At 39.1% G+C, this 14830-nt stretch overlaps 1 long non-coding RNA gene across 1 annotated transcript; it reads right to left on the reverse strand.

Moving 5' to 3' along the window:
- Positions 1-7677: 7677 nt before the first annotated feature.
- On the reverse strand, positions 7678-14615 carry LOC128625813 (uncharacterized). The gene is made up of 2 exons (XR_008389638.1): positions 14467-14615; positions 7678-10191 (listed from the first exon to the last, which is right to left on the reverse strand). It is a non-coding gene; the product is annotated as an uncharacterized LOC128625813 (long non-coding RNA).
- Positions 14616-14830: the final 215 nt, after the last annotated feature.

Here is a 14830-nt window from a genome sequence, read left to right on the forward strand (position 1 = left end):
TACTAAGATACAACAACAAAATCATGAAATTAAGAACAATCTAACAATAGCCAGAGGGGAGGTGGGGACAGTGGGGGGAAGGGTTTTTAGGAGCTACTATAAAGGACACATGGACAAAACCAAGGGGGAGGGTGGAAGCAAGGGAGAGAGGTGGGTTTGGCTCGGGTTGGGAGGATTGGTGGGGGGAAAATGCAGACAACTGTAATTGAACAATAAAGTAATTTTTAAAAAAGCATGAGAAACAAAAGAGAAAATAAATTGGACATCATCAAAATTAAAACCTTTTTTCTTTCAAAGGGCACTACCAAGACAGTGAGAGTGCTTCCCAGTCAATAGTAAAATGTCGACTGAACAAAAATGAGCAAATGAGTTGAATAGACATTTCTCCAAAGAAAATATACAAATAGTAAGTAAGCACATGCAAAGATGCTCAAATTATTAGTTATCAGGGAAATGCAAATCAAAATTGCAAGAGCTGCCACTGTATGTCCACTAAGGTGGCTAAAATCAAAAAGACAATATCAAGTGTTGGTGAGGATGTAGAGAAGTTGGAACTCTTATAAATTGTTGGTAAAAGTGCAAAATAGTGTAGCTTCTTTAAAAATACTTTGGTGCTTCCTCAAAAAATAGACATAGAATTACTCTATGACCCAGCGTTTCATTCCTAGATATATACCCAAGAGAAACAAAAAGCTATGTTCACACACAAAAGTATGCACTAATGTTCTTAGCAGTGTTATTCAAAATAGCCACAAAGTGGAAACAACCCAATTACCCATAACTGAGGAATGGACAAACAAAATGTGGTATATCCATACACTGACATATTATTCAGTCATAGAAAGCAAAGAGTACTGATATAGGCAATGGCATGGATGAACCTGGAAAACATTTTGCTACATGAAAGAATTCATCACATAGGGCCATATGTTGTATGATTTCACTTGTATGAAACATTCAAAATAGGTGAATCCATAGAGATAGATAGTAGTAGCTCCCCAAGGCTGTGTTTCAGATAAGGCCTCAGGGGAGCTGGGTGGTTACTGCTGACAGGTACTGGCAATGAGTTCCTGGGGATGACAAAAATGTTCTAAATTGATTGTGGTGATCATTGCACAACTCTGTGAATCTATAGAAACCCATGGAATTGTATACTTTGCATAAACCATATCTCAATATTGTTAATTTTTTAAAAAATAGTATGAATATACCTAGGAGGTTTCAGTGACGTCTTTGGCCCTTATTAATTCAGTGAACCCAGACATACTGCCCTTTTTATTCTTAAGAAAGGTAGGAAATAACAGAAGAGATAATTCTAGATTTAGAGGGGAATTTAGAAAACATTGTTACCTGAGTGCCCCCATTTCTCAGATGAGGAATGTAAGCAGTCGAAGTGGTAGTTAAGCCCACAGGTTTTGGAGGCAGACAGACACCTGTCTCTATCACTCAATGTCTGCACCATGCTGGGAAAAGCCTGTAAACTCTCAGCCTCAGTGGTACCATCTAAAAAAAGGGAGACTACAGAATATGATCCCCAGGGCAGATATAATAAGATTACATAAGAACACACACGTGCTAGCACAAGGCCTGAAATATAAAGAGTGCATAATGAAAGTTAGCAATTGTTATAAAATAATACTTCCCCAAGGCCCATTGTATGCGCAGTGGAGCTGGGATATATAAATACAGGGTTTCCAGCCTCTCTTCCTATATTCTTGTCATTATACCAAAGATCAATGACTAACTGATTATTCTACCAAGAACTTGAATATCTCCGAAGGTAAATCACTTGAAAACAATTGATTTTCTATTATTTTTTGAGTTTCCAGCCAAAATGAACCCATTCTGTAGGTTTTAAAAAGGTCTGATGTGTCATTTTTCTTTCCTTTGATTTGTCCCTCTTGACTTTCAAGCTATTGCATGTGTTAATCTGATACGATGATTCATTACTATAGCATGTCTTAGGTAGTCGAGTCTGAGAACTTCACAAAGCAGCCAGCTTTCAATCTTTATCCAGAGTTTAACCTCCAAAAAAAAAACAGAGGACAATAGCCACAGGCCTCCCTTAGAGTTTTGAGAACAATCTGCACAGTCCATACGAACTGGCCCTCTCATATAGCTGTTTCCGAGGTTACCTGATTAATTGGATTACTGACCTCTGTAGACGTCATCATAGCAGCATTTTCATCAGCAGCCAAAGAAGTTCTTTCTATAAAGATACTGCATGAGGTTATCTAGACGGTAATACAAAGCTCGTCTGGATTTACAAGGAAAGCTGTAAGTGCCCACTTAAGCACTGCTGATGAGAGTATTTGTTGACACAGCCATTCTGAAGGAAATATTGACAAAATATTTTAAAAGCCTTAAACTTTTGACCTACCATTTTTACTGCCAGGAATTTGAGCAATTAGGAATCCTGAGACATATCTCGTGTATTTATTTATTAAAAATTGACCAAAAGTTTACATATAATCATGAAATTTTAAAAACAACTTAGATGTCCAATAATGATGGTTTAGATAGATAAAATTAAGCATAATCATGGTATTTCTTAAATTTATGATTTCAAAGGATAGCTATTTATAACCTCCTATATGAAAATAATGGGTTTCAAAATAGTGTGCATGGTGGGATTATAATTTATAGAAATGATCATATACCCATGTATGTAGGTAGGTATATGCATTTAGTTTTATCATTTGGACTTGATTTGCAAGGTGTCACTTGTACACTTATTTAACCCAATAACTCCTTCAGACTCATAAGCTTTGCAAATCTATGGACTTCTGAGCCAAATGGCTGTCCTTCAGAAACCATTGCTATGAGGACCTGAACAGTGAAGACAAATGGGACACTTTAGAGCATTCACTTTAAGGTCTATTCATATTCCTACCCAACTGTTTAAATTCCCCCTCAATCTTTGGACTCTGAAAATGTAAATGCCATGACTGTGTTTATGTAAAACCCTTTTTACTTTTAATGGGAACCTATCAAATTGTGTTCATTATTTTCCATGACAGTTATTGTAAGCCTGGTAAAATAGAGCGATTTGAAGAGTGGGCGGTGTTGTCTTCCCCACTTGCTCCAGAGGTGCTGAAGTGTACCTGAGCGAGATCCGGAGGTTGTGAAGCCTGTCTTCTTGGTAGCTCTGCTAACTCCTCATCTCCTCCCAGCTTTGCAGCTTCGTGGTTTTTCCACTGCGTGGATCTGCAGTCCTTTTGTGTCATGTAGAATATAAGGACATATATCAGACAAGCCATGTATGGGGCATGATAGACAATGGTCATCTTCTAGGTTTTGTAACTCTTTTATGTTTCTATTTTGAGTGACGCTGCCTACACTCCTGGGAAGGCCTATTTCACGTTGGTAGAGAGAAGAAGGAAACTGACCTCTTTAGACCTAATCATTTTAGCCAGCTCTAATCTTTCTCTGAACCCATATGTGAGCATGTAATACAGACACTATGAAGAGTGATGATACTAGGAAACAGAGAAGATGAAGCAATTAAGATGCAGTCAGTGCCTCTTTCATCCCACTGGCAGACCCTTGCCATGTGAGGGTGCTGTACTTTATGTGGCCATGTGCTTGCACTGTCAAAGCTGTGGGCGGGTTGGTCACCACACCCCTTGGCCTGCAGTTTCACCATCAAGTAGCTGGCTGATCCTCTGAATGGTGCCCACCCCCAGGTCAAAGTCAACCAAATACGCTGTTCTACAACTCTTTCAACATGTGCTTTAAAAGGTTTAAAGTACTTAAAATATCAGAGACATTGCACCAGCAAATTATCAAACTGAATACTTCTTGATGTTTTTTTTAATTTTTTTCTCTCTAAAATATAGTATATTCAGCAATAGATTAGAAATTATGTTGTCTATGAATTTTGAGTGGGTTATTTACAATACCTTTAAAATTCACATTTAAATACCCTGAGAGTCAAAAGGTGTTTTATTTGCATAGAAAGATGAAAGATTCCCCAAAGTCGAAACTCTTTATAGTGTTCACACAGAGCTCTTGCATGGACTAGTGCAGGCCTCTAGGGCAAATTCACCCCAGTGGAGATTTTGAGAAGTCCCAGCTCTAACACGATAGTTAAACTACAGAAGATGCTGGCTTCCTCCTCAAACCTAGCACTGTGGACACAATATAACAGTGAGACATGAGTGGGTCCAATGAGCTAAAATGGAAACTCTGACAAACTCTGAGCAGACAAAGGGCAGAAGTGGCTTTGTGTGAAGGTGATGGGCAGCCTGGGGCCTAAGGGGTCAGGATTTACTGTAGGAAGTAAGCTGGCAGGGGAGCTTTTGATCTCTTTCCTCTTTGTTTGAGAAAAAAGAGCAGTATCCTCCAAGGCCGCCTATTGTCCCAGGGCCAGCCCTGGGGCAGTGCCCAGAGAGCAATGGAAACAAGAAAGACAGACAAGGGAACACTGCCCTATTCCGGCTCCTCCTTGGTTCCCAACAGTTTCTCCAGAAACTACTAAGTTATCATCAAACCGTAACCACCTCCCAGTGGTACGTTTCAATTTCCAAAGAATTTAATGACAATTCCTGAAGGACTTCTTTTCTTAGTAGCACACAGTAGCATGCATGAGACATTCACAAAAACTGTCATAAGTGGCAAAATGTTTCAATGCATTCCAATAAGTTCAATATTACACTCTCTATATTTTCTGACTATAAGGTAGTAAAATTAAAAATTAGTAACAAACAAAAAGTAGACAGAAAAATAAAAACTCTTTGGTATCAAAGAGTTCCTCTGTCTGACATTTTCATTTAGAATGAGTTATTCACATCCATCCATTCATTTTTTATGTTTCCTTGATATCTGGATAATATTGTATGAAAATATACAAATATAGGTAAAAATAAAGTCATTCAAATAACCCTGATTCAAATAACTTCAACAAATAGCTTTAACAATTTCGACAACAGCTGTCATTTATTGTACAATTATTGTGTTCACCGTGCTCTTTACATGATGGATTTTGTGTCTAGTTCTTTAAAAAATGCAGAACCCAGATTCCAAGAGGCTAAGTTGCTCACTCTCATGCAGCCAGTGGGAGGCAGAGTCAGGGCCTGAACTCGGTTCTGCACCATTACAAGGCTCACATTTTCCACTGAAGATAATCCTAATCATCCAAGAGGAAGATAACGTCACCTAGAAGTGAACTTATAAAAAGTTACATGTATCTGATTAAAAATAATTTGAAGAACTTCAGTACTCTTGTGTGTTTAGAACTGCACAATTTATTCATTTATTTTCTAGGCCATTATAATTGAATACTGACCATTTGCAAGACATCATCGAGAGAATATTTACTGATAAACAATTAAAATTTGTAGTACATGAGAATTCAAATTTCACAAACCATTGTCTTCAAATGTCAGAAACTAATCTTCTCTGGAGTCATTTTGAAATTAGGCTATAATAAAATATGTTTTCCTTGAAACTGGACAATCCACTAAAGGAAATTACACTTAGTAATTTGTGTTCTTCAACTACCAGTAGGCTACATCATGAAGATAATAAAAACATGAAAGACTAAAGGGGAAAAAGGCTTATAAATCAAAAGTATCCAACTAAATTGCTCTTCTGCCCATTACTGATGCTCTGCAGTGTGCCAGGAGCAGTATAATTTGCACACTTCAAATGCCATCAATAAACAAAAACCTGAGACCTGGTCTTTCTTTCTCAGTAAACGCTTAGAAATAGAAACCACAATAAGAGACAAAATTGGTTTTCAAAGACTAGTCCTTTTATGAAGAAAAAACAAATAAGTTTCCTCACATTGAAATTAAAGTAGCTTAGATGTGAAAAATTCCAACTGAAAATAAAAGCTTAAAAGCTTCATTTGGAACACAAATTCAAATAGAGTCTCTGGCCATTTAAGCGTATACTGTTTGAAAAATTTTAAATGTCTTATAAATACTGTGTAAAGTCAAGTATTTTTTATTCTCTTCAAATATTGCCTCTCTGCTAAGTCTGTAGCTATATGTCATGTTACATTTACTAATGTGAAGATTTATTCATTTATCTTTAGATTTATGTTTCTGTTTAAAAATATTTAATTATAACATGAACTAGTTTATATTTACATATCCTTAATTATATGATCAGTCTTATATATCCTTGATCAAGGACTATTTATCTTTGGTCCTATGTCAAAATATTTCTGACAAGAGATGAAAACGGAAATATAAGAACTCGTGATTTTTGAGAATTGTGCTTCCCTTTTTATGAAGATAAAACTTATGTCAATAAAAAGTCTGATGGAAAACACAGATTTAAAACACATTACGTTGAACTTTGTACAAAGAATGTGCTCAAAAATGTCAACTGACTGAGATATAATTACATTTGACATAGTAAACCTCTCTAAGAATTTTAATTATGATCTTTCCTTTAGGCAAATTGAGCAAGTCTGACCTTTGATACACTTGAGTCTGAATCTTATGTCAAAACACATTATTTCAGAACAAACTGAAAATACAATAGAAGTATCTCTTCTAGTGACATGAAATGACATAAAATAGTTAAAACTCAGTCATCTATAAATAAGCATTTCAACCCTCCACCATCCAGGTTATGATTCACAATCTTGTTTGGAGTAATTACGTGTTCTGTTGCTCTCTTGGTTGTCTTTCCTCTCGGGACCTGTGGGCTGGGCCATAAATCAGCCTCAGATAAGAGCAGCATTGTGGTCCCTTGTGGAGGAGGCCTCACCCACCAGTCCATTTGTGCGTAAGCCGCATTAGCCTTCTTGACTTGCCGATAGTCTTATTTCTCCATTTTTGTCTTGTTTTGTTGCAAGAACATTTAGCTGGAAGTTTCTTCATGCAAAAATCTTCCTGGGCAAGATGACTTTGCCAGTGTTTGAATATCTTGCTAATACTATTCTCTCTCTCTCTTTTTTAACTTGTAAAAATATGTTATTGATTTTAGAGAGGGAAGAAGAGAAATATTCATTGGTTGTCTTCTATATGTGCCCCAGCCTGGGACCCAACCCCCCTAGGGATGTGCCCTGACTGGGAACTGAACCCCCAACCTTTTGGTATATGGCATGGCATTCCAACCAACTGAGCCACTGAGGCAGGGTGTGCTAACAGTATTCTTGGGTACTATCTGCCTGTCAGTTTTGAATACTTGTTATATAACAGATGTGAATCTACATTGTTTTAAGAATAAAAATCTTCCACCCCAGTGCAAGCTGAATTAGGGACTTTCGGCGGATTCACTCAAGGGTGTTTTCTCAACTCTAAAGTCAATTTTGATCATCAGTTCCAGCTTTAGTTTCCCCTTAGTAGAGGTGACTGTCTATCTTGAAACTAGATGTGGGTTTGGAGACAGATAAACCAGGGACTTCTTACAGAGGGATGGCCTGTTTCCCAGTATTGCACATAGTAATTCTGTCAATAAAAAGTCAGGCTGGGTTGAGCAATTCCAGAACAGGGCATGATAAATAAATGTTTTATTTCTTTTTGTACTATAATCCAATCTTCTTACTGAGGCAGATTGGGAAAATAAGAGAGAGGGTTGAAATACTTATTATAACTATGGCAACTTAAGAGCCACTACCTATTCTTGTTTGTCTCAGGGGCTTATTCCAATCCACAGCTCTTAATACCAGGAGTAATAATTACAATGAGTTAAAACACAACCAGAGTTATGGAAGTTGGCTTCGGGTTCTTTCCGTAACTTCTATTTCTTTCCTTTTTTTTTTTTTTTTCTCCTCAGAATTTTGGCTACCTCCATCTAGTTCCCCCATCTTTACCTTTGGTAACCACAGATCTGATTTCTCTTTTCATGTTTTTTTTTTCTTTTTTAAAAAATTCCATATATAAGTGAGATCTTAGAATATATATTTTGTCTTTTTTGTGTGTCTGAACTATTTCACTTAGCATATGCCCTCAAAGTGCATCCATGTTGTCAGAAATGGAGAGATTTCCTTCTTTTTACGACTGAGTGATATTCCGTGGTGTACATATATGCCACAACTTCTCCAGCCACTCATTTGTTGATGGACACACAGGCTGTTTCCACACCTTTGCTGTTGTGAGTGATGCTGCAGTGAACGTGGAGTGCAGGTCTCTCTTTGACATGGTGTATATCTTCTTCAGATAGAGTCCGCGAAGTGGCGTTGTTAGATCAGATGGTAGTTTTGTTTTCAACTTTGGAGGGACTTCCATACTGTTCTCTGCAGGGGCTGTGTCACTTACAACCTTACCAGCAGTGCGCCTGTATTCCCTTTCCTCTGCATCCACTCCGACTTTTGTTATCTCTGGTTCTTTGGATAACAGTCATTCTAACAGGTGTCAGGTGGTATCTCAATTGGTTCAGATTTGCATTTTCCTTATGATTAGTGATGTTGAACACCTTTTTATTTACCTGTTAGCCATTCATGGGTCTTCTTTGGAAAAATGTCTATTCAGGTTCTTTGCCCATTTTTTATTTGGATTATTTATAGATTGTTTTTGTTTTTGTTACTGAGTTGTGTAAATTCTTTATGTGTTTTCAGTGTTAACACATCATCAGATATACAAGCTCTGTCCAGACAAAGTCCAGCCATTGTTGATATAAGAATGGTTTTCATGACATCCAGGTAACCTGGCAGCCAAGGAGAGTGGACTGGATTATGCATGTGTGAACAATGATGACTTCACTGTACTAGTCAGTGGGGGTGGTAGATACCATTGAATGAACATATCTACCGTGTAGCCACTGCATTCAGAGTGGCTGAGCAGTGCAACAAATCTGTATCAAATTTTGTAGTAAGCTTGAACATTCCTCTGTGGAAACTATTTCAGTGATTCAGAAGGAAACAGCTAATGGGTGACTAGTGATTGGCAGCTTCATCATGATAACGTTCCTGCTCATGCATCAGGTCTCATGCAGAGTTTTTGGTGAAACATATCAAATCACTCAGGTGACTCAGTCCCCTAAAGCCCAGATTTGGTGCCCTGCAACTTCTGGCTTTTCCAAAAACTAAAATCATCTTTGAAAGGGAAGAGATTTCAGACAGTCAGTGAGATACAGGAAAATACGATGGGGCAGCTGATGGGGATTGGGAGAACTGTGTTAGGTCCCAAGGTGCCTCCTTTGAAGGGAACTGAGGCGTCATTGTCCTGTGTACAATGTTTCTTGTATCTTGTATCTTATTCCATAAATGTCTCTATTTTTCATAGTAGATGGCTGGATAATTTCTGAACAGATCTTGTCATATTGTTTGCAAATATTTTTCCCATTCCACAGATTGTCATCATTTTTATTTCTTTGCTAATTTTTTTGTTTCAAGACAATCTATAAGTTATTTTTGAAGCACTTTATGACAGCTGCTTTAAAATTCTTGTCAGACATTTCAACATCTAATTTATCTTCTTGTTGGCATCAGCTGATTCTCTTTTCTCTTTCAGATTATGGTTTTCCTGGTTCTTGTTATGATGAATGATTTTCTATTATATCCTGGACTCTTTGGTTATGACATTAGGAGACTCTCAATTCTATTTATATCTTCTGTTAAGGTTGAGCTTATAGGTTCCAGCTACTTCTATTGACTTTAGTTCCACTGACAGGTTTTCTGAGTCTTTGCAGTGTTATTCTGCTCAGTTTCATTTTTCCAATGCTGTTAGGGCATGACACACTTCCTTCTGGTGCCATCTCTGGGAGTGCAAGACACCTCCTTGGCTGCCTAATGTCACTGGGTGATCTTCTGGGGGAAGACCCAACTGAGAAATCAGGAAAAGTGAGGGTGTGAGAACTTGGTCTAGAATTAGAATCCAGCTCAGGTCTTCAACTCTTCCTCCTGAGAGTTCTTGAGTCTCAACTGCTAAGTGCACAAGGATGTTGTCCTGAAAATATCCTGGTAGAGGAACACCCACATGAGAACCATCAGTAGAGGAATATACTCTGGTGGAGAACACAAGTCCATTTATCAGTGTTTGGGAGACAAGGGAAGTACTGCACAGTGGGCGGATATTATGATGCATTCACATTACCTGATGCATTTCTTGAAATCTGCCTTCCATTCTTGCACTCACTCTGGGTTTTCTCTGAGACTGTGAATACCCAGGCTCCACAGAGTTGGTCCAGGAGTCCCACTATCAGGGAAGAGGATAGTAGCCCCACTGAGGCTTTAGAAATACTGGCACAGGTAAGTTCTCTCCTCTGACTTCTTTTTGAAGAATATTTTAACACCTGTAGGGAAAATGGAGAGAGTTTTCTCAGTATTTCCAAAGCACTTGGCATCAAGATTATCTACTTGTCCAGACACCACTCTAAGGCTAGTTGGTATTCAGATGCTTGTTCAAAGATGCCCCTCCTCTTCAAATACATCTCAGCCTCGTTCCTCTTTATTTCCTAGTCCTACTCTAGCATTTGGTTCAGTTATGCTCTTTCTAGTGTAGCATTCTCAGCTTGTCCTGGCATCTCGCATTTCAGTGGATGTGTGACTCCAGACCCCCCAACGTGAACCCAAGGCAAGGGGTACAAGTTGCTGATGAAAGGTCACAGTGCCCAGCAGTAATTTAGTTTCCTTTATAGCAAGCCATGCACTACCAATAGCTTAGATCCTATAGTAGTACAGAATGCTAAGTCTTGTTTCAAAATAAAACTCCTCTCCTACATTCAACCCTGACACTTCACCTTCATCCTTTACACCTAGAGATGAGGGCTTCTCCCATCCAAATACTGACCAGGCCCGACCCTGCTTAGCTTCTGAGATCAAGCAAGATCGGGTGGGTTCAGGGTGGTAGGGCCATAGACAAGATAGGGGCTTCTGAAATACTTGGCCCACTGTCTCTGACCCCTGTATCCCCCCAAAACATTACATTTGATGAGAAGAGCTTTTCTCTCATTCTCTTTGGTTGACAAACCCATTGCAAAGCTTCCATAGGTTTGAATTAGATATTAAAGCAGATGCTTATGTTGGTCCCATTGAGAGTTATTAAGACAATAAAAAAATTACATCTTAATTTTTCCACCAGCTAGTTCAGCATCAGAGATTGGGAAGACCTCACTGTTGTTCTTCTTTGTTGAACAAATACCCTTTTCATTTGTACCCATCTGACTGATGACACTTTGGCCCCTTTCCTTGTTTATCCAACAAGAACTTTGGGACACAGTTCTCTCCTATGAGGCATTTTAAAACACAGATATGTGATGTTTATTTTATGTATCACTGACATTTTCTAGTGATGCATTTATTTTAAACAAAAGTTCTCCTAACAATAATCCTAAGGTTTACAAAATAGGAAAAATTTCAACAAGAAATTACAAACAACTTAATGTATTCTAGGTACTGTGCAAAGTGCTAGAAATACAAAGATTTAAAAAGTAATAATATGAATTTATGCAGAGTAATAGAAGAATTATGCAGTGCAGTAGAAGAAAATTATACACATTTATGAACAAAAGCTGATGTGTAATATTATAAGCACAATATCAAGTCATGAAATCCAAAGACCTACAACCAAGACTGCTCTATCCAGCAAAACTTTATTTAGAATGGAAGGACAGATAAAGTGCTTCTCAGATAAGATCAAATTCAAGGAGTTCATCATCACCAAGCCCTTATTATATGAAATGTTAAAGGGACTTACCTAAGAAAAGAAAGTTAAAGAAACATGAACAGTAAAAGGACAACAGACTCACAGTTATTAACAACCACACCTAAAACAAAAGCAAACTAAAAGGACAGCTAGATCAGGAGTGGAAACATAGAAATGAAGATCTCAAGGAGGGTTAGCAACAGGGAGTGGGAGGAGGAGAAGGGGGGAGAAGGTACAGAAAATAAGTAGCATAGACAGTAGATAGAAAATAGATGGGGGGCAAGAATAGCATGGGAAATATAGAATCTAAAGAACTTGAGACACATGGACATAAACTAAAGGGGGGTAATGGTGGGGACGGGGGGGTAGGGTGGAGGGGAATGAAGGGGGGAAATAGAACAACTGTAACAGCATAATCAATAAAAAAAATTTAAAAAAAACAATATCATAAATGTGGGCAAGCCCGGAGGTCCTATATAACAACTGCTTTTGACAGGCAATTGAATCAAGAAAGACTCGGCAAAGCAGGTGATATTCGAATTAGGTGCTGAGAATAAATAGAAACCAATCACATGGGAAAAGAGCAAAGGCTTGGCAAGGCCCATGTGCCATGCCCCAGAGGTGTGGAGCCGTGCTAGCAGGTGAAAGATATAAGCAGCTCTCTTTACTCAAGTGCAGAGGGGCGTGGGATGAGGCCTTCGGCAGCTCTGCATCCCTTGAAAAGGAGCTTGTATTTATTTTATTCTCTAAGAACTAGGAAACTTACGATAGATTTTTAACTTGAGATGATACAATCAGGTTTGCATTTTAGAAAAATCACAGCTCGGTGCAAGCAACGCTTTCACACCCATTTAGTACATTTAAATTTTTAATTTCATATTGAATCATATTGCCCCTTCAGACAGAAGGGCTCTAATGTTAAATGAACTTCAGCATACACATTCTTAGATATCTTCTACCTCTTGAGGGGGATGGCTCAGGAATTTTTTTTCAATGGACACAGTTTCTTTTCATGAAACTGTGTCCATTAAAAAAAAAAAGAAATTTCCTGCCTTTACGAATTTTCTACCTGGCATCAAAGCCAAATGAAAAAAGTTATTCTTTGAATGTTTACAATTATGTTGTCCTACCCGGTCTTCTGAGTGGATGGGAGACCCTCCCCCGTGAGTGCAGTGCGTGTTTGTCTGCGCTGTAACTTATGTCCTGCTTGTGACTATCTGACAGCTATCCAGAACGGCAGCCCCTATTCCGGATTTTCAGATGAGAATTCGGCTCAAAGCACACAGTAAAGGAGAACGCTGAGAGTATATATACCATAAAGGGAAAGTATCCATTTATGACTGGTCTTCTTTTGACTGCATCGATATTTTCACGTTGCTCAATAGAGATAGTTGTCGGAGAAAAAACCAACAGACGGTGGCTGTGGGACTGAAGGTGTGCGGACCCGTTTGCAGCCCGGCCCCTCCCCCTGCCCCAAGCTTTCCTCTAACCAAGGTGACCCAGGGAAGCGGGCAGCGTGACTGGGCGATCTAACCCTGCCAGAGCTTGACACAGATTTCACAGGCCATGGCTATGAGTACAAAAGTACGTCAGCCTGGATTTTGTGGAAAAGCAATTTCTGTTGGCCTCTTAGGTCCTTTATAGAACATGCCCTGGATGAGGAAAGAGGTGGAAAAGCAGTTGGTGGCTAAACAGAGTAACAACCCGGCTCCTCTGTGTCTGGTGGATGTGCTCTTCACAGACACCCAAGCCTCTCTGGTGGAATTGACAATTAGTTCATTAGCTATTTTTTTTAAATAACAGAATAGAGCCGTTACTCTCCTGTGGCTTTTGCTGGTACTTTTTATAGCCGTGGTGTGGTAGGAAGTAGGCCCCAAGCTCCCTTGGCAACACGTTCAGTAGAAGTGATACACAGAAACCTGAATCATCAGTGAATCATCTGAGGACTTCTGTTTCCAATCCTTGAAAATGATTTACTGATTCTTTTTTTATCTGTGAAATGTTTGCTGACTCCAAGTAAATACCACACAGAGCGTTAGAGTCTATTGAGTTTGGTCAGTCAGTTGAGAGGAACAGATTGGTGTATCAAAGGCATCGGCAATGGGGAAGTTCCCCCTTCTACCGAGAAACACGATGTCCCTTGCAAGATGTTTCAAGACATTGCTGCATTTAACTGAATTTTCCTCGACACCTAGGGAAGGTGATGTCTGTATCGTTCAGAAATGTTCAGACAGCCCCCAAAACAACTAATGCGGCTCAGGTGTGAATGATAGCCCCCAGATGCCCTCTCCTCCCTGAGACTTCTGGACATCAGTTACCCAGTTTCTCCTACTTTTTTCTCACTAATACATCTCTTGTATAACCCCTTGATCTCTATTCTTGTTCTGGGCTTACCACTTTGTCTTTTTGACTCAGCATTGTCCTTTAGTCCATTCTTTGTGCTTCCCCTAAATAATTTTCCCTGAAATGATTTTTCTTAGGTCAGTATTGCAATCACAGCTTGTTAATGATTCAACGGCTTCCTGAGGACCATGACTTATGAATCATTCTATTTGCAGTACACAGCACGGTGCCTGACCCATAGAAAACATTCAGTGATTTACGATCGTGGTTTTCATGTTTATATGCCTTCTGCAATAGGCCTGAATCGACTTGTGAGTACAAAGCTAATCTCATAAGTGTTGGTATCCTTACCTCATAGTCTCTGGTATTGGATACTGTACACATTCGACCAACAGTTATTGACATAGTGCATGGAATTTAAATCCCGGGCTGTTGCTGCATATAGTAGTCTCACCCACCTCGGTGACCTTGTTTTCTAGCACTCCCTTCCTTCCTGCGAGGGGAGGCTTTGGACCAGTCAAGCTCCAAGTAATCATCTAAACGATTTCCCTCAGATGAATTCCCACCCCGATTCCCTCACCTGTTTAAGTTCTATCCTTCTTCAAGGTCCTGTCTAAGTCTCATTCTCTTTACAAATGGAGGGATGGCTTCATTCCCCACAGATCTTCAGGGCCCTTGAACCCATCATGTCTATGGCCCGCATTCACATTTTGTCCTTCATGCATTCCTCTGTTGTTTGCTTCCTTTCAACTCCTGGGTGATGTCACCTATTTCCTAATCCTTGGCATCTCCCACATGTGCATGACACCAGCTTCTCCGACTATAGCCCTCATGTTCTGTCAGAGCATCAGAACTTGATGTTGTATAAGTGCCTTGGGCACAAAATGTTCAAAAGTTCATATTGTTAATTTTGTTTAGCTGCATGACTTGCCTTTTTGTTATAA

The sequence above is a fragment of the Artibeus jamaicensis genome, unplaced genomic scaffold, assembly GCF_021234435.1.
Source record: "Artibeus jamaicensis isolate MK-2021 breed Jamaican fruit bat unplaced genomic scaffold, CSHL_Jam_final contig_923, whole genome shotgun sequence".
NCBI lineage: Eukaryota > Metazoa > Chordata > Mammalia > Chiroptera > Phyllostomidae > Artibeus > Artibeus jamaicensis.